The sequence below is a fragment of the Monodelphis domestica genome, chromosome 1 (assembly GCF_027887165.1).
Source record: "Monodelphis domestica isolate mMonDom1 chromosome 1, mMonDom1.pri, whole genome shotgun sequence".
NCBI classification, from domain to species: Eukaryota; Metazoa; Chordata; class Mammalia; order Didelphimorphia; family Didelphidae; genus Monodelphis; species Monodelphis domestica.
This window is the reverse complement of record NC_077227.1, coordinates 487,205,738-487,229,921: the sequence shown is the minus strand read 5'-3', so window position 1 is coordinate 487,229,921 and position 24,184 is coordinate 487,205,738. Positions and strand designations below refer to the sequence as shown.

Here is a 24,184-nt window from a genome sequence, read left to right as displayed (position 1 = left end):
TAGCTATGGCACCTTCTGTCACTTCCTGTAATGGACTAAAATGACAACCTCCTGTGTCCCATAAAAACCAGTTACTCCTCCTTATTGGACTTCAGAAGTAGTGAAATGAATTCTCTGCAAATATGAAATCTCTTCTTATAATCTTTTAGGACGATTTACTTGTGGCATAAGACAACTGGTAGAAAAAAACAATGATTCATTCTTAAATACATGTGTGTATACATGTATACATACATAGGTACACAGATATGTACAGAGAGAGAGAGAGACCAAGAAAGATGAAAAAACAAGAGGGAATGAGAAATAGAATGGAGAGAGAGGGAAAGGGGCTGAGAGAGTAAAGGTGAAAAGAGAAAGAAGATGGAGAGAGAGAAACAGAATGAATGAGAGTGAGAGAAACAATTAGAGAAAGAATGAACATGATGAAGACCTAGCCACCTCTTACATACAGGCTTTGTAACATTAGGCAAATTATTTAAACTCTCAGTATGCCTGGACCATTTTCTAAGACTATAAATGGCTATGAATGGCAGAATAGTTTCTGATCAGTCTTGATAAAGGAATTTTCTTTACTATCTCCATATTGGAAAAATTACAGGGCTAAAAAAATTATATACATATATATACATAAAATTATATATATATATATGTACATATATGCATCCCATCAGTGAATTCTTACGAGGCATGTAAAATTCATCCATCATACAATACTTTGCCCCTTGGGGAACATAAGCAGATCATTCTCTCTGAAAATTGTGAAAATGTGCTCCACATGGACAGAGCCACCTCGTAGTCAGTAGGATGTGAGAAACAGTGGAAAGACATCTCCTTACTCTACCCATAAATCCTGTTTCCAATTCGACCATAATGAAGAAGCCCTTGGAGTCATCCTCCTTGGGAAGCACCAAAAAATGGGACACTAAAAGAGTTTAAATCTCAGAATTTATTTCTCTTAGAAATATATGTATGTTAGATTCCTATGAGTCCACTTAGCAGAATAATAGGCTAATGGAAAAATGGAAGGTCTAAAACATTTTTATAATTCAGTGTGCGTGTAGATGATTATAGTATGTACAGAAGATGAAACTGCCTCATTTTTTCACTTCCTTTCATTATTTTTATATAGGCTATTTGAAGTCTTTAATTATTATTTTTAATATGTAAAATTTAAGGTAAGATTAATGGGATTTCCTCATTATAAATCAGAGATGTGAGTTCAATGTTCTTTTTATGTTGTATCTTTAGAATCTTACAGTTCAATGTTACCTTGTACCCCAGGTCCCTGGATGACAAATCTTATTAACATACTAAGAAAAGGCAATGGAATGTGTGGAAGGAGGATCATTCCTTTGAGTCAGTAAGACCTGGACTCATTCTTGCCTTTGATTAGTTTTATGATGCTGAGTAAATTTTTTAAACCTTAAGTAATGCTAAGTATTTCTCTTATAAATTAGTTGTTATTCATCCACATTGGTGGAGAGGGTTTCCATACCCCTAAATATATCCACTTAATTAAGTTACATGTGCAGAATAATGCTGTTATTATTACTGTTACCATTTTTGTTTACTACAACCACTACATATTATTAACAAGAAGTACTGCATTTACTGATGAGATATAGAAATATCTTTAGTTTTCCAGTGGATTTTTCCATTTATTTAATTCTATACTTAGATCAAGATGGAATGTATCACAAGCACATCTTCCCTCAGTACTCAAATTTCCATGAGGAACAGAAGTTCATCATATGCTTTCATTTTAGTAGCAGAATCTATTCTCTATGTTTAGTTATGGTGAACTATTGTACTAGAATGTATGAAGCACTGATATTATTTTACTGAGAACCAAGTTTCTTGAATATTAAAATTAACCTTTTTAATAACAAAAATGATATAGTCCATTGAAGTAGGATTGGATTTATCTTATGACAGTACTTGTCATGGCCTTGAGTATTTATTGAGTAGTTTTAAAAGTTCATTAAACTCAAGAGATTAAATATTGCCCCGAGCAGTGTCCCATAAAAGAGAAAATATGGTCTTATTACTTGGTAAAATGTTGTGCTATGCTGTTAATTTAACTCCCCTGAGTTCTCATCTTCTGATTCAAAAGACATTTCCCAATGCTGTTAAATTTGACATTTTCAAAGAAACTCAGACTGTTTCTCCCAGCATTCACCAGCAACTCAATATTGTGCATTCATTTTCAGGGTGGGGGAAGAGTAAAAACCTACCCCATGATTCTCCTGAAATGTCAAATGCATTAGTCTTCTGTTTATACATCTACCATTTTGCAATGTCGCTCTACTTACTAATGATCAGTTGCCAGACACAAAGACTTTCCATGTGGTTCATGAAGGAAGTGCACGTTGGTGCCATAATAGTTACCAAAAATGAACCAGGGACCACCTGGATGTGGCACCTTCTGTATTGTGGAAAGAACCAAATAAACCAGAGTGAGTGCTTGCAAAATGCCACATTTTGTTCCCTGTCGAGGTTATCCTCTGATGATTGCCACTTATTTTGTGTTTAATTTCTGACCAAGTTTTTTCCTGCTGAATCTCTGTAGGGATATTGTTTTTATCAGCCTTTTGACCAAAGGGCATTCATTTGCTTCATATAGAAAATTCTTTGTGACATGGACAATGATGTTCTAATTGGTAGACAAGGGGGCTAGCCTAGGGCAGCATAACAGCTTTCTCTCTTTAGTGGGCAAAAATCTGATGGGAGACTCCATGTTTCAGGAACAGACAGGGGAGACATTTTTATCTGCTGAAACTGTGAGGTGAGTACATTATCTTACAAGCCCTGCTCTGGAAAGCATAGTTTAGAAGTGGTATTGGCAACACTAACTTATGCAGGCCACGTACTGGAAGGCAGAATTGTATTTACTAGATAGATATAATTATGATGAGTACATTATGCCAGACATTTATTCCCAAAGCCATTTAACCAGGTAGCTAAGTCTCTGAAGAGGTTGGACTAGATGATTTTTAAATTCTATTTAACTGCCCAAATCCAGTGTCTTCTTAAAAAAAAAAAAACCATTATGTATCCAGATCTGTGTTAGATTTGATAAAAGATATAGCAGAGGTAGATGGCACTATCATTGCTCCTGTGGAGTTTATAGTTTTGTTGAATGCATGTTATATGACTAGGAAGCAATATAAAGCTATATTAATTACAAAAGAATACAGTCTAAGTGGTATGGAGACTTGGTATTTGTTTTAAATTTGATATCCAAATTGTCCTGAATAAATGGCAATAAATACTATCCAGGTATGTTCCTGGTTGCAAAAGTTTTTATAAGCAATTCAGGAATAGTGTTTCATTCATGTCAGAGGTTCCTTTTGACTTGAAAGTTAGGCAATCTAAGTTTAAGACTTAGCTCTAATACTAATTTGTAATATAGCACCAAATAAGTTACTTCTACCTTCATCATTCATAAAAATGAGGAGTTTGCCCCAGTTATTGTCCAAGAGCTCCTCCAACTTTGATAGTCAATTATTTTTCATGAGGGCAGTGATTAAAATTGATCTACCAAGTCTTCAAGGTAGGGGCTGAAATTACTGGATTATACTATTTGAATAGTTGTTGAAACCATTTCAGAAGTTGTACAAAGTCTTTACTAGTGGTGACAATCCGTTATCTATCTTTCCTATACCCAAAAATACTCATATCAGAGTTGAAATAATATCAGAATTGGAAGTGATCAGAGGTCATCTAGTCCAACTTGTGCCTGACCAAAGTTTCCCTGATAAGTAGTCATCCAGTCTGCAATTGAAGACTTCCAATGATGAAGAACTTATTGTTTTTCCATGGCAGTTCACTGAGACAGCTGCACTTGTTAAGATTTTTAAAAATATATCAAGCTTATTTCTGCCCCTTTACAAATTCTACTCATTGTTCATTATTAATAGATCCATCTGTGGTGATTGAGGGGAAGAAAATAAGAGTGAATCTAGACACTACCTTTTTCCTGACCAATACTCCAAATGTCAAGACCTCAGGAAAACCTCTCAGTGATTTCTTGTATAATGAGGTATTTCTGTTTCTGAGATGACATGTTTTACTGCATACAACCTTTCTACTGAATGACCATACCTATTTTGACTTCTGTATACAAAGAAAATAGCACCTAGATGTTGCATTTTTAATACTAAAGCCATGTTCCACTTTACATCCACTGTAATGCAAGCATTCTTCTGTAAGATTTTATAGCTCTTCAGATTTATAGAACACTCATGTTCCTGCATTGGATTGAACAGAAATTCAAGTACACATTCCTTATTGTTATTTTTCATATAATTGATTAAGTAATTAGAGAAAGGGAAACTAAATATTCCTGTAACATGATTTCTGCATTATTGTAGAGTTGCATTCTTATTTCCGCAAACTGTGCAAGAGACAGGGAAGGGTCAATAGAGTTCTCTGTTAAAATAAATAAATAAATTGAAATTGAAATTCCATTTGAAGACTTAGCACATGTAATTGGAAGGATTGCAGGATGAACTTAGTCTCCTTTCACAGAGTTTAATGATCCATGTCATCAAAGAAGTCACCTGGAACTAAATATATATAGGCAGCATTATGTTTTCTAGATGATCTGTTGAAATTTGCTTTAATACATGAACTGTGCCCACTGTTAGTAGGTAGGGGGAAAAGAAATATATTCACCATCTATTACTATTATATCAATTTAATTTTTCTTGGAGAGTAAAAGATAGCAATTAGAGGAAATATGCAAATGCTCCTCCTTCTCTGTCAATTGGTTTCTTCTGGATACTAATGCATTTTTTAACCTCTAAAATGATGCTGAATTGTGACACAATTTCTGCTGTTTACTTTAATAACCTTTTAACAAATACAGAATAAAAATGCAGAATGAGTCCGGGTACTTATAGATTTTCCACCAATAGCATTTCATCAAGCAAGAGTTCATTATACATTTTCTGGATATTAAATATATATATATATGCATATATATATATATATATATTCTTCTGCATCCAAATCCTAGATCCTGAAAAAATAATTGCAACTTGGAGATAGTATTATAAAGTAGTAATCATCAAAACAATCTGCTATTGACTAAGAAAAAGTCAGTATCAATGGAATAGAGTATAGGTAATTGACATCAATAATCTAGTGTTTGATAAACCCAAAGATCCCAGATTTGGGGGATAAGAACTCACTATTTGACAAAAACTGTTGAGAAAACTGGAAAACAATATGTCAAAAATTAGATATAGACCAATATCTCATACATTATGTGAAGATAAGGTCAAATTGGATATATAGTGTCAAAGGGTTGTGCTATAAGTAAATTAAGGGAATATGCAATAGTTTACTTGTAAGATCTATAGAGAAAGGAAGAATTTATTACCAAACAAGAAATAGAGAACATTACAAGATGTAAAATGAATAATTTTGAGTATATTAAACTTAAAAGTATTGTACAAACAAAACCAATGTAACCAAGGTTAGTAGGGAAACGACAAATGGGAAAAAATTTATGACACATTTCTCTGATAAAGGTCTCATTTCTTAAATATATAGAGAACTAAGTCGAATTTATAAGAATACAAGTCATTCTCCACTTGGCAAATGGTCAAATGATATGAATAAACAGTTTTCAGATGAAGAAATAAAAGCTATAAATAATCATATGAAAAAATGTTCCAAGACCCTCTGGATTAGAGAAATCTGAATTAAAATAACTCTGAGGTACCACTTCACACATATGAGATTAGCTAATATGACAGTAAAGGAAAGTAATAAATTTGGGGGTGATGCGGCAAAATTAGAACACTAATACCTTGGAGGTGGGGTGGTGAACCAATCCAGCCATTCTGGAAGACAATTTGGAACTATGCCCAAAGGGCTATAAAACGATGTGTATACCCTTTGATTCAGTAATAACACTATTAGATCTTTATCCCAAAGAGATCATAAAAGGGGGGGGGGGGAGGACCTGCATGTATAAAAATATAGCTCTTCTTTTTGTGATGGCAAAGAATTAGAAATTGAGATGTCCATCTACAGGGAAATAGCTGAACAAATTGTGGTATATGATGGTGATGAAATACTATTATTGTGCTATGAGGAATGATGAACTGGATTATTTCAGAACAAGCTGGAAAGTCCTACATGAACTGATACAGAATGAAATAAGCGAAACAAGAAGAATATTGTACACAGTAATAGCAATATTGTGGAAAGATCAAATGTTATAGACTTTGCTAATAACCATAATACAATGATTTAGGACAGTTCTGAAGGAATTATGACCAAGAATGCTATCTACCTCCAGAGAAATAACTGTTAAAGTTCAATTGGAGACCAAAGCATGCAATTTTTCACTGTATTCTATTTGCATTTTTTGTTCTGGGATTTTGGTTTTCTATGATTATTCTCTTATAAAAATAATCAATATGGAAATATGTTTTGCATGATAATATATGTATGCCCCAGATAGAATTGCTTGTAATCTCCAGAAGAGGAAAGGGAAGAGAGGGAAAGGGACAATTTGAATCATAACTTCAGAAAATTTATGTGGAAATTGGTTATTACATATAATTAGTTAGAGAATATCTATAATTTTAAAAATTGAAGGCCCCAGGACCAAAATATATGAGTTATAGTCTTACAAGGATAAAATTTAGCAGGACTAATACTTCCTATGATTTTAAGATCATGAATTTCATGACAGGAACTCAAGAGGACATCTAGTCCAAGCCTTTCATTTTATAGATGAGGAAACTGAGGCCAATAAAAATAACATGACCTAACTCAAGATCCCACAGTTAGAAATAGTAGAATTTGATTCCTTTGACCCCTAAATAAGCCGTCTTCCTTATTTATCATACTCCAGGTTTCTATTATACATCTTAAATTGTTAGCTTTTTTAGTAACTATATTATACTATTGGTATATATTAAATTTATGGTTAAGTCATTAAAAATCATTTTTCTCATACATGAATTATCACTAAAGTGTGTCTCTCTTGTTAAGTAGGTCTGTACTTTTATCCTTTGCATTTGAATCCTGGAATTAACATTTATTTTGTTAAATTTCATGTAGGTGGTTTTAGTCTGCCTTTCCACCCTACCATGTCTTAAAATATTGATTTTTTTTACCTGAAATATTACCTATTTCTCTCAGCTTTGGAATATCTAAACATGTGATTAGTTCCTATTGGAAAGACACACTAAACACCAGAAAATTGAGAAACAAAAGTTGATTATTTACAACTCAAGAGGACAGAATGCAAACAGACCTTCTCAGTTCCTCTGGACAAGCATGCAAATGGTGTCCTGGATGCACAGCCCTGTGGGTGTTCTCTGGTCAAAGGCCTGGACCAGACCATGACTGACCTTTATGGACTACATTGGGAGGTCAAGTATCTTTTTAAAACATGGATCAGTTGGCAATGGAAGTATGTCTTCAAATCACATACCAAGATTTTTAACTATGCCATTAGCAAACTTGCCAAATGAAGAAAGTAAAGGTGCTTTGCCTAAGGCAAAAAACAAACAAACAAACTTTGAATTTTTGTTAGAAAATAAAACAGATTATGTGATATGCCAAAGGTCATAAAGGTAGTAAGTAGAAGAGCTTGGATTAAGCACCACATGCCTTGGTGCTTTATAAAGTGCCTAGCATGGTGCCTGATACATAGTTAGTATTCTATAAATGTTAGCTACTATTATGCAGGATAATAATAATAATATGATAAATATTGATAATAAATAATAATGATAAAATGTAACTATTATTATTGTTAATAATAAAAATTATTTAAAATAATAAATATAATGTCCTTTCAATTCAATAATCATTTGTTAAGTTCTTACTATATTATGTATATATGTATGTATATAATATATAATACATATATATGTATATATATGTATATAAAAGATACAAAGAAAAAATCAATCCCTTGTTTTAAGATACTTAAGTAAATATAAAATATATAAAAAGTAAAGGTAAGGTTACTATTTTCAGTGTTAGGGAGGGCACACTAATAAATGGAGAAAATCAAGAAAATGCTCTTTTAAAAGGTGACACTTTAACTTATCTTTTTAAAGTTGATAGTGTAGCTATACCAGGTCTCAAAAAGTGTATTATAAAGCAGCAATCCATAAAAACCATCTGGTACTAAGAAATAGAGAATAGATCAGTGGAGTAATTTAGGCACTTAACATGCAATAGTAAATGATAGAGTAACCTAGTGTTCAACAAACCCAAAGATCCAAGCTTTTGAAAGAAGAACTCACTATTCAACAAAAACTGCTGGAAAGAGATGGGAGGTCCTTGGTTCAAATATGATCTCAGACCCTTTCTAGCTGGGTGACACTAATTCTTCTAATCAGGACTGATTCTGAGGAAGGTAAGAGTTTTAAAAAAAAAACTGCTGGGAAAACTGGCAGAAATTAGGCACAGACTAATACTTTGAGCCACATACAAAAGTAAATTCAAAATGGATACATGATTTAGAAATAAAGGGAAATACAATAAACACAGTAGGGGAGCTCAAAGTAGTTTACTATTACAGTTATGGATAAGGAAGAATTAATGTCCAAACAAGACACAGAGTTAGAATCAGGGATATCAATGGAGAATATCTTATGAAATCACAAAGAGCAAAACAAGATACACAAGATTTAAAATTGGAAGAATTAAACCTAAATATTCACTGCAGGACTTTTGACCTGAGATTGCCCCAAATGAATTTCTTCATCTGTAAAATGGGATTGAGCTAAATGATCTCTAAACCCCTTTCAAGATCTAAATCTTATAATCTCCCAAATTTGTAGTTTCTGTGGTCCTTTCATCTTACTTTGTTTTTAGATGTAACTCTTATAATTGCCTAAATTTGTGGTAAAATATTTGTAATATAAGTAGGGAGGGAGAGAGGTGTGTACTCTAAGATGTGATATATACATACGTACATGTGTGTATGAAATATAGGTTTACGTATTATTTTCTCCTGTAGAAATTAGGCCCCTTGAGGGAAGGGCCTATTTCATTTTTTAATTTGGATTTTTATCACTTAATACAGTGCCCAGCAAATAGGAACGTCTTAATAAATGTTGAGTTTGGGGGGTTTGTTTTGTTTGTTTGTTTGATCCTTGCTATGGCAACTAACACATTTTAGATGGAGTTTCCTGTGTGGGATTTAGAACATCACATAAAGGACTTTGAAGTTGCAGGTAATTCAATTAAAGTGGCTTGTAAAAAGCTCAAGTAGAACTCAGGGGGAAAAAAGAAGACATGGAAATTAATTTTACTTTCTATCACTTATTTTCTATAGGATATTGCAAAAACTGGAATTCTTAGGTTTTGTGCCCCACAAGGCCTGTTTATTTGGGTCCTATAGTTGTGAGGAATCTGAGAAGCCATCTAATCCAAACTGCTTATTTTACAGATGAGGAAACTGTCACAGGACTTGCCCCAGGATACAAGTTTAAGTAATAGAATTTGAATTCAGGTCCTCTGACTAATAAGTCACTACTTGATCCTATGCATTCTACCCCTTGAAGGTCCCTTGTAAATCCTCATTTAAATATTGTTTCCACAGTCCCACCAGGTTCTTTTGATTTCATGTTTCATATTTTGCATATGAGGCTGCTTCAGGGCGGTTGTTTTTGTTTTCATTGTGGTTGAACAATAAATCAAAGATTCAAAAGTACTTTGTTTTGCTGTAGGCCTGGGGTTCAAGGAGGATAAACTTTTAAATCTGAAATAGTAAATTACTTTAATTTGAAAACAATATTTATTTTACAATGCCTTATATCATCATAACAGTTTCTGACAGGAGGCTTTTCATCAGCGAAAACTAGAAATTATAGTGTGCAGCCTCTTGTTCATGTAAATATCTCTGCATGTTATTTTTAATTAATTATATTTTATTGAAGCAATTAGGTGACTGACAGCCCAAGTTAAACTATAATGAAAGGTTGAACTCACTATTGACCAGAAACTGCACTACAGGACTCCTGAGGGTTCTGAAGCCCCACTTTCTGAAGATAGCACAAAGCTTCTAAAATCTGGAGGGTGGGTGATTAGAAGCATGTTGGTTGTTTATATTCTCTGATAGGATTTCAATCAACAGTCACATATCAGGCTCTTAGGGGCTCCAAACGCCTTATACTAGATGCTGGGGATATAAAGATAAATCAGAAGCATTGATTCTTTCACCTTGTCTTGTACTCCATTTTGAGCTGGGTACCAAGAGCAGGATGTTCCCATTCATTTCCTAATAGAATACTAGCCTTTGTTGGAGACTTAAACAATTCCATTTCCTGGGGAAGTTTGAGTTAATTTGTTTAATTTCCACACCTTTCACTCTCCACTACAATGGTAGAGTGGTTTTACGTCAAGGCATCAGATAAATTTCATGCTTTTTGCCTTTTCTAAAATATCCACTGGCAGTAAAAGTACATGTTGCATCTGGCTTAGAATTAGTGCTTTGAAACTTAATTGTAATTATGATGGTTGGAGGAAAGAAAGATGATTATTCTTGACTGCTGCTGAGATTTAGAAGCCATCACCTTCTAGGGAGGAGTAATGTGAAATCACATTTTGTTGGTAGAGACAACATTTCCTTATTAGTTTGGACCTTTTATTTATGGTAAATTTTTAAAAAACTGGATTTCAGTGGTGTATCTTAAGAAGTTTTTTTTTTTTTAAGAAAACAAAATCCTACTGATTTAAATTCATTGTATTTGGGGAGGATTGGAAACATATTTGAGAGATTTTGCCTGAATTTAAGAATCTTGTGTTGTTTATAGGATTATAAAATTTTATATCTGGAAAAGATCTTAAGGCATAGTCTTCAATTCCCCAATATTATAGATGGAATAATTTAGGCTTTATATAAATGGAAAGCTTCCAAGTTAATTATAGACATCTTTGCTTTAGGAGATTTGAGATCCTGAAGCAAAGGTTGAATGATAACTTATTGAATATATTATAAGAAGAGTTCTTTTGCAGTTCTGGATTCAAAGCAGTGGTCACTGAATTCCTTTATATCTTTGAAATTTTGTAATCCCGAATTATAGAGAAAGGAAAGTCATCTTACAAAATGGTAGTGTTGGACTAGACATCTGGACTTTTGGCTAGCCCTACTCAAGACTACTCTTATGATATCATTTTCTGGTTTTCTAAGTTATATACTCAACTACTATATTTAATTTGGGGTGGGGGGGGGGCTCTGCTTGGTGTCTAAGCCTTTTCTGTGCTACCTCTTCTGTTTGAACAAGTATACAGAGTTCTTGTGACAAAATAACAAAATTATTCAACTACTAGACAATTTTTGGATGTGAGCCTTTCTGAAATTATTTTTGCTGGATCTTAGATAAAAGACACACAATCCGTGAGTGGACCTTATTCAAGGACTTGACCTGACAGAAATGGTTCTCTACTGATCTTTAAGAAACCTGTATCCCCTTCAGGACATGATGAGGAACTGGAAGATAGGCTTATCACAGGTGCACACTTACTACCCTAAATATAAAAAGCACATTGCTTACACAACATAAAGGTGGAAGAATTTTTATTATTTTGAAATAAAGTACTTTGAAGATCTTATTACATTAATTTTATTGATTTTCCCATTGTTTTGTCAAAATTTGTTCAGACAAAATTGATAATTCTTAGCCAATACCTAAAAATACTTCCCCAAAACATATTACCAGAAAACATTGGAGCAAACCTGCCTAATAAAGTTTTGTGCCTAATAATAATTTGTTTCTTTTATGTACCATTGTTTGTTCAGCAATTCACGAATTGGTAATGACATATCAAGCTTTTTGTTTCCATAGATAATTATTTTCTTAGGAATATTTTTATATGAGTGCCATTTCTGTCACTGATCTGTGTAAAAGGTTATGAACCAAATTTTAGTAATCTTTTGATATGCTAATTTGATCAACATATTCATTGCATAATTTTGAATTGTTTCCAGAAAAGTTAACCTAATTCACTAATAGTAATGGACTAGTATGCCTATCTCCACACAGTATCACCAAGTTTAAATTTTTTTCTCCTGCTTTGATGCATATGAAGTTATATATTAAAATTAATTGAGTTTTCATTTCTTTTAAGTCATGTGGATGATTTTTCACATGGTTATTGATGGTTTTCCTTTCTTCTTTCCTCAACTTTTCAAGTCATCGAACCTCTTGTTCTTTAGAGGAATAACTCCAAATGATAATTTTTAAACAGATTTCTTAATGATAAGCCATCAGGATAGGATTGATGTTTTATAAGTAATCAAAGAATCTTTCATATTTGAGATTTAACCATTTTATCATTCATTGTAGTTAGGGTCGTTTTTCAATGAGATTTATAGGAAAGGCAACTCAGTTTAATAAATGTTTATATGCAAATATACACTTCCCTAATTATATTTCTGAATAGTTTTGGTTCATATTTTTCATTTTTTCAGTAGTTAAAAATACCAAATTTGTTGCTAAAGAAGACTAAATTCATACATGTATGTTATATTCTAATGATATTATTTTTTTGTCTTAAACTGAGGCAATAGGGCACTTGGGTTCAAATCCAACTTGTTCTAATTACTGCCTTGTTAACTCTTGAACCTCCATGGGCTTCTGTCTCCTAGGTACCTGTAAAATAAGGGAGTTGAAAAAAAAAGACTTGCATGATTCTGTACATCTCTAGATTCTGGTACTCTAATTTCACATTACTTCCCTTCACACATTGTTTCAAAATTTATCACCTATGATATGCTTTTATATTATTTACAGTGGTTTAAATCTTCCTGTCCCTTTCAGGGACAATCTTAAATGAAGACTTCTTTTATTCATTTTCTCCTTCCAAAATTGATTTAGTATTTCTTTTGGACCTATCTTTTGTTTGTGTTTTGTTCTGCCATATAATAATAATACTTATTTAAGAGTATATGCATGCATATATATATATGGCTTTATTTTCCGCTATTAAAATGTAAACTCCAATACCTGGGACTGTCATTTTGTCTTTGCATCTCTAGCCTCTAGCACTCTCCTAGCCTGGATCATGTAGGTACTTAAATGCTTATAGAATTGATTTGAATTCTGCCAAATATAGCATTCAAATATCTTACAGAAGTATAAAGATACGGCAACTCTTCATTAATGGCATATGCCTAGAAATAGTGCATTTGAGGTAGAGAATACTACTTCCAAAACTATAACTGCCCCCTTGGTTTAGAGGTTTGCCTCTCAAATCATGGTGAGCTTGACATCCTTCTACATGCTCTCCAACAAACTTTCAATGTACTCGGTTTTCCAGAATTGGATCTATCTATCTTCTTGAACTATTTTTCCTCCTAGTAAAAATTGTGACAGAACATTAAACTTTTATGCTGAGACATCTGTGTGTCTATATGTGTTACGGTAATATAGAGCATATATTCTGTTTGTCAGTGGGAGAAAAGAAATAAATTGGACCTTGGATTTCAATGTTTATTGTGGTGAGAACTTAGGATCCTGAATATGTCTTGAGATAAGAGCCTAAGGGTGGATGGTGTTATAGTTTATTGTTATAGCCCCTACTTGGTTCAGTTTAATTTATGTATACAATGCCCATGGAAACAATATATGTAAAGAGAGTAAAACAACTTATTTTTTTAACAGGACTCTTGACAGCCTAGAGTACAGGTCTTTTGAAAATGTTTGTTGAAGAGAATCTCTTTTGTGATCAGTATCCAGCCCCCTTGTTTGTCTTAAAGGGTTTCTGCCAGATGGACACCAAAGAAACAGGGCAAACTGGGATTTGGACACAGCATAAATAACTGCAGTCTTTCAAAATCAATGAATCTTAAAAGTTGCTTCCCTCTTTAATGGGACATTTATGGTTCTGGAAATTGTTCAGTTTAGATAAGTGCCTAGTGATTTTGCCAAAAAGTAAAGTATCATGGCCATTTTCAAGATGTTTTAGGTTCCAAAGGTACAACTTTTATTGATACTGATGCAATGGCCTACAAAACCCCATTAGAGGGAATTTGGATATGTTACTTTTAATTTCTTTCTTTGTTTAAGGTTAGAAATTAGGCATACCTAGTTTCAAGTACTTGTTAATGTGGTAATGATTAAAAATTTATAGTCAGTCAATCATCAGTTATTTATTAAGTACCTACTATATATCAGGCAATGTGTTAAGTGCTACAGATATAAAAAAGGATCCCAAATAGTCCTAAGAACTAAAAAAAAATACTAGGTGAGGGATGGTAAGTACTCAAACAACTATGCTCAACAAAGATATATGCACGATAAATAGGAGTAGACTTAGTACGAAGGTTTTAAAATTAACCAGACCTGAGATAAGATCTTTGCAGAACATAAGACCTTACCTGAGACTTGAAGGGAAGTCAAGAGTCTGAGATGAGGAGGTAAAGATTTTAAGGTACTCAGTAGATCTGGTGAAAATGATCTATCTGATTTGGGAGATAGAAAGTCTTGTGCAAGCAATAGCAAAGATGTCAGTATCTGGCATTGGATGAGAGAGCACATGCAGGAGAGTAATGTCCAAACAGCCTGAAAAGGTAAAATTGGTCTAGGATATGAGAACTGCTTTGAATATCAAGCATAGAATTTCATATTTTATTTTGGAGGCAACAGAGATCCACTGAAGTTGATTGGATGGAAGAGTGACATGATGAAAACTGTACTTTTGGAAGATTATTTTGTTGACTGAGTGGAGAATGGACTAAAGAAGGAGGAAACTTGAGAAACAGAGACAATTCAACAGGTTTTTGGAATGGTCCAGGCATTAGGAGGTGAGAACCAGCACCAGGGTGATGACAGTATAACAGAAGTGAAGGGATCATATATGACAGATGTTTAAAGGTAGAAAGAACAACACTTGATTGAATATGGAGGATGAGAGAGAGTGAGGAATTGAAGTGACACGTAGTTTGAGCGCCAGTGACTGGGATAAAAATAATATGCCTTGACAGCAATAAGAAAGTGAAAAAGAAGGTAGAAGTTTTGGGGAAAAGATAAGTTTATTTGTTAAAATGTTTAGTTTAAGATATCTATACACATCTACTTTGAGATGTCCAATTCATAGTTAGAAATTAGAGAGTGGAGGTCAGGAGCTAAGTTAGAACTATACAAAATATCATAGAATCATTTGCATAAGATACTCATTGAATCTATGGAACAGAACTTGTGGGACCTGCAAGTTAACAGATGTAAATAATTTTGATTACATTAAATTAAAAAGGTTTTGTACAAACAAACAAAACCAATGCAACCAAAATCAGAAGGGAAGCAACAAATTGAGGAAAAATCTTTATAACAAAAACCTCTGACAAAGGTCTAATTATTCAAATATATGAGAACCTAAATCAATTGTACAAAAACTCAAGCCATTTCCCAATTGATAAATGGACAAGGGACATGAATAGGCAATTTTCAGATAAAGAAATCAAAACTATCAATAAACACATGAAAAATTGTTCTACGTTTCTTATAATTAGAGGAATGCAAATAAAAACAACTCAGAGGTACCATCTCACACAAAGCAGATTGGCTAACATGACAGCAAAGGAAAATAATGAATGTTGGAGGGGATGTGGCAAAATTAGGATATGAATGCATTGCTGGTGGACTTGTGAATTGATCCAACCATTCTAGATGACAATTTGGAACGATGCCAAAAGGACACTAAAAGGCAGCCTGCCCTTTGATCCAGCCATACCACTGCTGGGTTTATACCCCAATGAGATATTAAGGAAAAAGACTTATACAAAAATATTTATAGCTGTGCTCTTTGTGGTGGCAAAAAAATGGAAAATGAGGGGATGCCCTTCAATTGGGGAATAACTGAACAAATTGTAGTATCTGTTGGTGATGGAATAATATCATGCTAAAAGGAATAATGAACTGGAGGAATTCTATATGAACTGCAACAATTTCCAGAAATTGATACAGAGTGAAAGGAGCATAACCAGGAGAACATTATACACAGAGATTGGCACACTGTGGCACAATCTAATGTAATCTACTTTTCTACTAGAAGTAATACAGTGATTCAGGACAATTCTGAAGGACTTATGAGAAAGAACGCTATCCATATTCAGAGAAAGAACTGTCTGAGTAGAAACAGAATAAAACCAAATGTTTGATCACATGGTTCGATGGGGATATGATTTGGGATGTTGACTCTAAATGATCACCCCAGTGGAAATAGTAATAATATGGAAATAGATCTTAATCAATGACATATGTAAAACCCAGTGGAAATGTGCATCAGCTATGGGAGGGTAGATGGGAGAAGGATAGGGAAAGAACATGACTCATGTAACCATGGAAAATTATTCTAAATTAATTAAATAAAATTTTCAAAATTAAAAAAAAAACATTAAAAAAACAAACGTTAACAGATGTAACCTAGATGAAGAGCTAGTTAAAAATAACTGATAAGGCAAGGTCCTGCAAGTAGGAGGAGAATCAGGAGTAAATGGTGTTGCAAAAACCTAGAACAAAGGGAGATTAAAGGACAAAAGATGGTGTTTGGCAATATCAAAGTCTAAAATGAATTAAAAAAGGATAAAGACAGAAAAAGGGTCATTAAATGTGGGAATTAAGAGATCATTAGTAGCTTTGTAAAGAGTAGTTTCAGCTGAATAATGAGGTCAGGAGTTAGGCTTCAGAGTTAAAAACAATGAAAGGAAAAGAAGTTGAAGTGCCTATTTTGAAGAGTTTTCTTAAGTAGTTTAGAGAGATGGACATAAAACTAGAGTTAACAAAGATGGTTGGATCAAGTGAGGATTTTTTGGAAGATGGAGAGACATGCATATTTATAAGTAGTAGGAAAAGCAGCAGTAGAAATGAAAATATTGAATATTAATAAGAAAATAAGGATAATAGAAGTCTGATGGAGAAGATAAGATGGAATGAAATCATTTATGTATACAAAGGGTTTGCCTTGGCAAGGAGAAAGGAACAACTACTAAGAAGAATGAGGATAAAGAAAGTCTTTTTATAGGAGATACCATGGAAGTTCAACCTTGAGGGAAGCCAGAGATCCTAAGAGGTAGCCTTGAAGAACAAATATGAAAGGTTGAGAAATGGCTTGAGAAAGGAAGTTGTAAGGTTATGGAATGATGAGTTCAGGAAATAGAATGTAAACCATTTGCTTGAAATAGAATATGGACACTAGTGTTGTGGTTTCAGCATTTAAATTACCAAATCCCAAAGTCCCAAAGAACCTGTAATGTTCTTTGAAGAATTTCAGAAGTCAAATTTGAAGATTTTTTTTCCCTTTGCCAAAGGAAGTAAAATGTGCTTTTTACAGATGAATGTTGTAAAACCAAACCAATACTTTAAGATAAAAGTGTACATTTTAAAAAATGCAAAAGGAAAATTAAGAACCAAAACAATAGAATTCTCTAGAGCTTTTCATAAAAGATTGTTAATTACTCATTAGATTTTGGAGAAGTCTATCTCCATAGGACATGCACTAATGAACTATCCTGAGGTAGATTTTACTTACATTGCTGCAATTACTATATTATAAAATTATTTTTAAAGGAGGAAGCCTCAATACAATAACTCATGAAGCTGAATAATGGTAATACTGAAATCCACTTCATTTCAATTTTTTTAATTAAAAAATTGTACTCCCTTACCTTCTGTCTTACAATCAATATTGTATTTTAGTACCAAGAGAAGAGTAGTAAGAGTTGGGCAGTGGGAATTAATTAACTTGCCCAGTGTCACACAGGTAAGAAGTGTCTGAGGCCAGATTTGAACCCCTTCTGAAATAATTTTAAGAGAAATTCTGTCATTTTTTCTCTGCAGGTCACCAGAAGGTATCTTTTGAACCTTCTCCTTTGTTTTTGATGCTATCAGTCAAAGGTTTTCTTTGATTACTATTATTTCAAAATCTCTCAGAGAATTACTCTAAATGCAAGTATATTATAAATATTTAAGGGTCTCTATGAAAATTTTAAAATATAAATTTGAGAGAAATCAAAGGAAATCCTACTTAAATTTTGGAAAAAAAAACACTGATATCTTTTGTTTTTGTAAAATATTTGCTTTCAACTTCGTCTTCTTCCTGCATCCCTTTTGCTTCCTTTACCCCATTATTCATCTCTTATAATGTAATTTTTAAAGCAATTTAACAAAAGCAATCAACATATTAACCAAGTCTAATAAGATAAATGGTACTCCAAAACTACAAAGAAAGATAAGAGGTTCATTTTCTCAGTTCCTCATGATTTCCAAGAGTGATGCTGCTCATATAACAGGTAAAATAAAATGAAACTATTGGGGTAAGTGGGTGGCTCAGTGGATTGAGAGCCAGGCCTAGAGATGAGAGGTCCTGGATTCAAATATGGCCTCAGACACTTCCTACCTGTGTGACCCTGGGCAAGTCACGTAACCCCCATTGCCTAGCCCTTACCACTCTTTGGCCTCAGAACCAATACACAGTATTGATTCTAAGATGGAAGGTAAGGGTTAAAAAAAAAAAGAAACTATTGTTGGATTTTTAATCCATTCAAGAAATATTTAGAGAAGCTGGTAAGATGGCATATATATAATAATTATTAAGGAAAAAATGATTGTAATTTGGGGGCAAAGTCAAGATGGTGGAATGAAAACAAGGAATCGCCTATGTTCTTCTGAATTCTCTTCCAAACAACTTTAATATAATGCCTCAAAACAAATTTTTGAAGTGGCAGGACCAACAAAACCAATTTTCTTCCCGAAGATAACTTTGAAAATGGCAAGAAAGGTCTGTCTAACAGGGGTGAGAGTGGAGTTCAGTGCTTCAAAGACCACACCTCAACAAGACTGCAGTAGGCCGTGGATCAATGCATCAATGGTTGTGGCTTTCAGAAGTTTCAGCCTACAAATTGTAAGGAGGTTGGACAATTTGTAAGAAAAAATTTATAGGGGCCCCTTAACTCAAAATAGGTGCAGGACTCCTTAGCATTGCCCATACTTGGTCCTGGTTTGCAGTCCCAGGGTAAGGAGGAGAACATGAATACTACAGCATCAACAGATGCAAAATAAGTCTTTTGATAAAATATATTACTTATTTCTATTAAAAACACTAGAAAGTATAGTAAAAAATAGAGCTTTCCTTAAAATGATTAATAAGTTCTATCTAAAATCATTATCTGTAATAGATATGAGCTAGAAATCTTCCCAGTAAGATCAGGGTGAAGTAAGAATGTCCATTATTACAGTTATTATTCTATACCGGAATGCTATCTATAGCAATAAGAGAAGAAAAGGACTCTGAAGGAATTTATATATGTAATGAAGAAAGAACATTATCACTCTTTGCAAATGATACAATGGTATACTTAGGGAATCCCAGAGTATAAAGTATAAAACTAATTGAAATAATTAACAACTTCAGTAAAGATGGATATAAAATAAACCCACACAAATCATTAGCATGTCTATATATTACCAACATAGTATAGCAATAAGAAGCAGAAAGAGAAGCTCCATTTAAAACTCATATAATTTAAATTCTTGGGAGTCTATATGCCAAGACATACCCAAGAAATATATGGAGACAATTATAAAACACTTTTCACACTAATGAGGTCAGATCAGAACTGGAAAAATATTAATTGCTTATGGGTATGCCATACCAACATAATAAAAGTGACAGTCAACCTTAAAAATTTACTTATTCAGTGCCATACCAAACTACCAAAAATTATTTTATAGAACTAGAAAAAATAGTAACAAAATTTATCTGGAAGGACAAAAGGTCAAGATTATCAAGTGAATCATTTTTTAATGTAAAGTAAGGTGCTGTAGCCATAGCAGATAATAAACTATTACAAAGGGATAATAATCAAAATAATCTGATCCTGGCTAAGAAATAGATTCATGGATCAATGATATGGATTAAGTACTATATATTTAGTTTTTTAAAATGCAAATATCTAAGCTTTTGTAATAAAAACTAACCATCTGACAAAAAAAATTTCTGGGAAAACTAGAAAGCAATTTGGTAGAAATTATGTATAGACCAAAATTTCACACCATATTATATGATAAAGCCAAAACTGATGTATTCTTTAAAACTAAAATGTGATATGTGAGCAAATTAGGGGAGCATGGAATAGTTACCTATCAAGTCTATGGATAAGGGAAAAAGTATTATCAAACAAGGCAGAGAGAGGATTACAGATGTAACTGGATAATTTTGATTACAAATTAAAAAAGGTTTTGCTCAAATAAAACCTATGCAGCAAGGGTTACAGGGAAAGCAGAAAAGTGCAAAAAAAAATAAAAGCCATTCTTCAATTGATAAGTGGTTAAAAGATTTGAATAGGCATTTTAAAGAAGAAAAAATTAAACCTATCTTTAGTCATTTAAAAAAAATGCTCTAAATCACATTAATTAGGGAAAGTAAAATTAAAACAACTTTGAGGTACTACCTCACCACTAGCAGATCAATTAATATGACAGAAAAGGAAATTAGACAAGTGATGGAGAGAATGTGGAAGAATTTGGACACTAATGTACTATTGGTGGAATTGTGAACCAATTTAGCCATTCTGGCCAGTAATGTGGAAGTATCCCTAAAGGGCTATTAAACTCCTTTCATCCTTTTACCCAGCAATACTGCTACCAGGACTATATCTGAAAGATATCAAAGAAAAGGGAAAAACACCAATTTGTACAAACATATTTGCAACAGTTCTCTTTGTAGTATCAAAGAATTGGAAAGTGAAAGGATGTCAAACAATTGGGGAAGAGCTGAAGAAATTGTGATATGTGAGTCCAATGGAATATTAGTGTCCTATAAGAAAAGGTGAGCAGGATATTTTCAGAAGAAAAAAAAAAACTTGAGAAAGCTTACATGAATTAGTGAAAAGTGAATTAAGCAGAACCAGGAGAATACTGTGCACAGTAACAACAGTAACGTAAAGAGAAAATCAACTGTGAATGGCTTTGCTATTCTCAATAATACAATAATTCAAGACAACTCCAAATGTCTTAAAATGAAAAATGCTATCCATTTAAAGAACTGATGGAGTCTGAATAAAGTCTGGGATTATTTTTGCTTTATCTTTTTCTTTTTTAATTAATCTGTGTTTTCTTTTGCAACATGGATAATATGTTTTGCATGAGTGAGCAAATGTAAAAAATAAAAATCTCAGAAAGTAGTGACGGGAGGAAAGAAGGGGAAAATTGGAATTAAAATGACAGGTAAAATTGTTTTTTAATGTAATATATGTACAAATATATACACACATTTCAACAAAAAAAAAGAATCATATTTTGGCTGCCTTACCAGTGCTGATATATTAATATGATTCAGGAAAACCATATGTTGCATCAAAGTGGTCTTTTATAGCATTGTCAGAGAGAAGAGATCAATATTTGAACTTAGATTACTTTATAATTGTTTTTGAGGTGGAAGTGGAGGCAAGAAGAGATGAGATTGAATTTAGACCTGTACGTTTCATTTGTTTGGGAAATGTTGGGGGTTTTTCCAATGCTCCTTTTAGTGTTGCTTGCTGACAAAACTTATGTAACATTGTCCTAGAGAAAGTTTGTATTTTTCCAACAAAAGCAAGACTTAAATCTAGGCCTTCCCCAATCCAAGACTAGTCTCTCCACTATGACATGCTACTTCTTATTAATGGTATTATATTCTAAATTAAAGATATAATTTGATATGAATGACTATCTGTACTGTCTCCAGTATCTTTTCTTTACCCTTTGGTTATGATACTTAAATGTGCAATATTCCCCACATGACAGGCCAAATTCCAATATGGAAGGCGAAAATGCTTGACTTCATGGAGTTGTATTACCCAGCTTCATAGAAGTGGCATTCCAAATGTGACCAGCCTTATGCTATACAAAGATTCAGAACAGCTCATTTTATTTAAGCTTTCTTTGACTCAGAGCCCACATTTTGAGCTCAAAAAATGAGCAGTGAATAATGTCCCTGGATGTGAGGGAAGTATGCAAATGTAGGAGGATGTGTGTGGGTGGGAATATGTCAACACAGCAGGAGTTCTGTACAGCCTCACAATGAGCAATCAGTAAGTTGTAGGCATGGACCAAATCCATAGGCCAAACCAGTCTCCTGATATATGTTTGTGCATGTCAGCAGCGGGTGTGATGATTGAACATGCTGCTTTAGGTACAAATGGACAAAAGTACAGCCAGTCAAAGGCCCAAAGGAACATGTCAAGAGATAAGATACAATTTACAAGAATGAATTTTATGCGACACTTTCATGGCCCAGTAATACTTCTTTCACAAACTGACCAGGAAATAGGAAGTGGCCATAGCAAGATTCCTAGGTTCAAGTCTTGGTTGTTTCACTAACTAGCTGTATTATTAATGGCTTCATCTTTTTGGATCTTAATATCTTCATCAGTAACATGGGATAGATAGATGGACAACATTGAGGGACTCTTCAGCTCTGTTATTATTTTAGGATCCCACTTGTACTCTATCATTAGAGGATAAGTTGGATGCTGTAATATCGAGGCAAAGTCTGTAAATGTCTCTTTATATAAGGGAAGCTAATAAGACCAAACCATGCATGACTTATCTATAGAATTTTTCTCATAAATAACACATTTTACATTGTTATTTGGAAATACCATCATGATGGTATTTGATTATTTGATGGAATCATGATGATTCCAGGAAGCAACCATTCTAATATAATGAGTGTATATAAATAGTTTTTTGGAGATATGCATCATGAACAAACTTGTAATGAGAAGCTTTTGACCTGTAGATGTAGAAAGGTAGGAAAAGAGGAATCAAAGACTAAGAACTTTTATTAGTTTGTTTCCAGAACAGATGAAGTGAGAAAGTTCTAATGAGCATCTGGCTGTCAATCCTGGCTATTTAGGGGAAAGGGAAAATAATAAGCATCTATATAGTGCCTAGTATGTGTCAGGTACTGTGCTAAACACTTAAAATATATCCTTAGAGTGGAAAAGCATAAAACACTAGATTTATGTTAGCTTGATATGATCATTCTTTTGAATTTGCCAGTTTGCTAAGTACTTGATTTCTAAGCAGTCAGGTAAGTATAAAATATGGAGAAGACCTGGTGTCTGTCTTCAGTGTTCTTGTAGTCTTTTAGGAGAATTTGACACCTACAATAATAGTTATAAAATCAAATAATACAAAAATTGGAAAAGTACAAGCAAAGGGAGACTTTCTGTAGGGGATAGCATTCAAGTTGAGCATTAAAGAATGGACAAACATTAAACAGGTTGGATAGGAAGACCATTCTAAGCATTGTGACTAACTTGAACCAAAAACCCAAAATGAAGAAAACATAGAGATACAGTTTGGCCTAGTTTGGTTGGAACATTAGAATACTTAAAGCAGGAGAGGGACATTTATAGCCTAGAAAGATAGGGTGGCGTTGGACAGAGATCCTGGAGATTCCATAGAAGAATGGCATGACTAGGTAGGTTAATCTAATGTCAAGGTAAAGGATGAATGAGAGGGGACACAATAAAAGCTAAAATCATGTAAGGACAGTAGTTAACATTAGGTGCTAAATAGAGTCTATACTGAAGTTGTGGTGTTGGCAACAGAAAATGCATTTTCTTTTTATTTTATTAATTGATTAATATTATATTTTAATATAATATATTTAATATAATATATATATTTATATATATATATTTATATATATTTAATATAATAATAATAAATTGATTAATTTCATCCCTTTTAATGTGCAAGAAGGTGGCTAAGGTTTTTTTGAGAGGAGCGTTAGCTCCTGATTTTTATTTCTTTTTTTAAAAAATTTGGAAATATTTTTATTTTTCCAATAAAAACAACTTCTGACTTACCTTTACCAACATTGTGAGTTCCAAAGTGTCTCCTTTTATTTCTCCCCTCCACCCTTCCTGAGACAATAAGTGATTTGATGTAGGTTATACATGTTATATTTCCAAATTCATAATGTGGAATTCCATGCATGTTCAGTGTTTATTCCCACTGCCTGGCTGCTCTTTCTCCCTCCTCATTCTAGCTTCCTGGATACTCTGAAGTTTCAGCTCAAATTCCACCTTCTGGGAAAGATCTTTCAATGTCCTACCCTTTTCCCACCCACTCCTAGAGCTTTCCCTCTGAGATTCTGTCTCATGTATACTATATAATCTCCCATATGTATTTGGTTTGTTGCATTTGCT

The 24,184-nt window shown here is 33.3% G+C and overlaps 1 protein-coding gene across 1 annotated transcript in view; it reads left to right on the top strand.

Annotated features, from left to right (window-relative positions):
• CDH4 (cadherin 4) overlaps positions 1 to 24,184 on the top strand; it is a 1,204,972-nt gene that overhangs the window by 211,521 nt on the left and 969,267 nt on the right. The window lies entirely within an intron of this gene.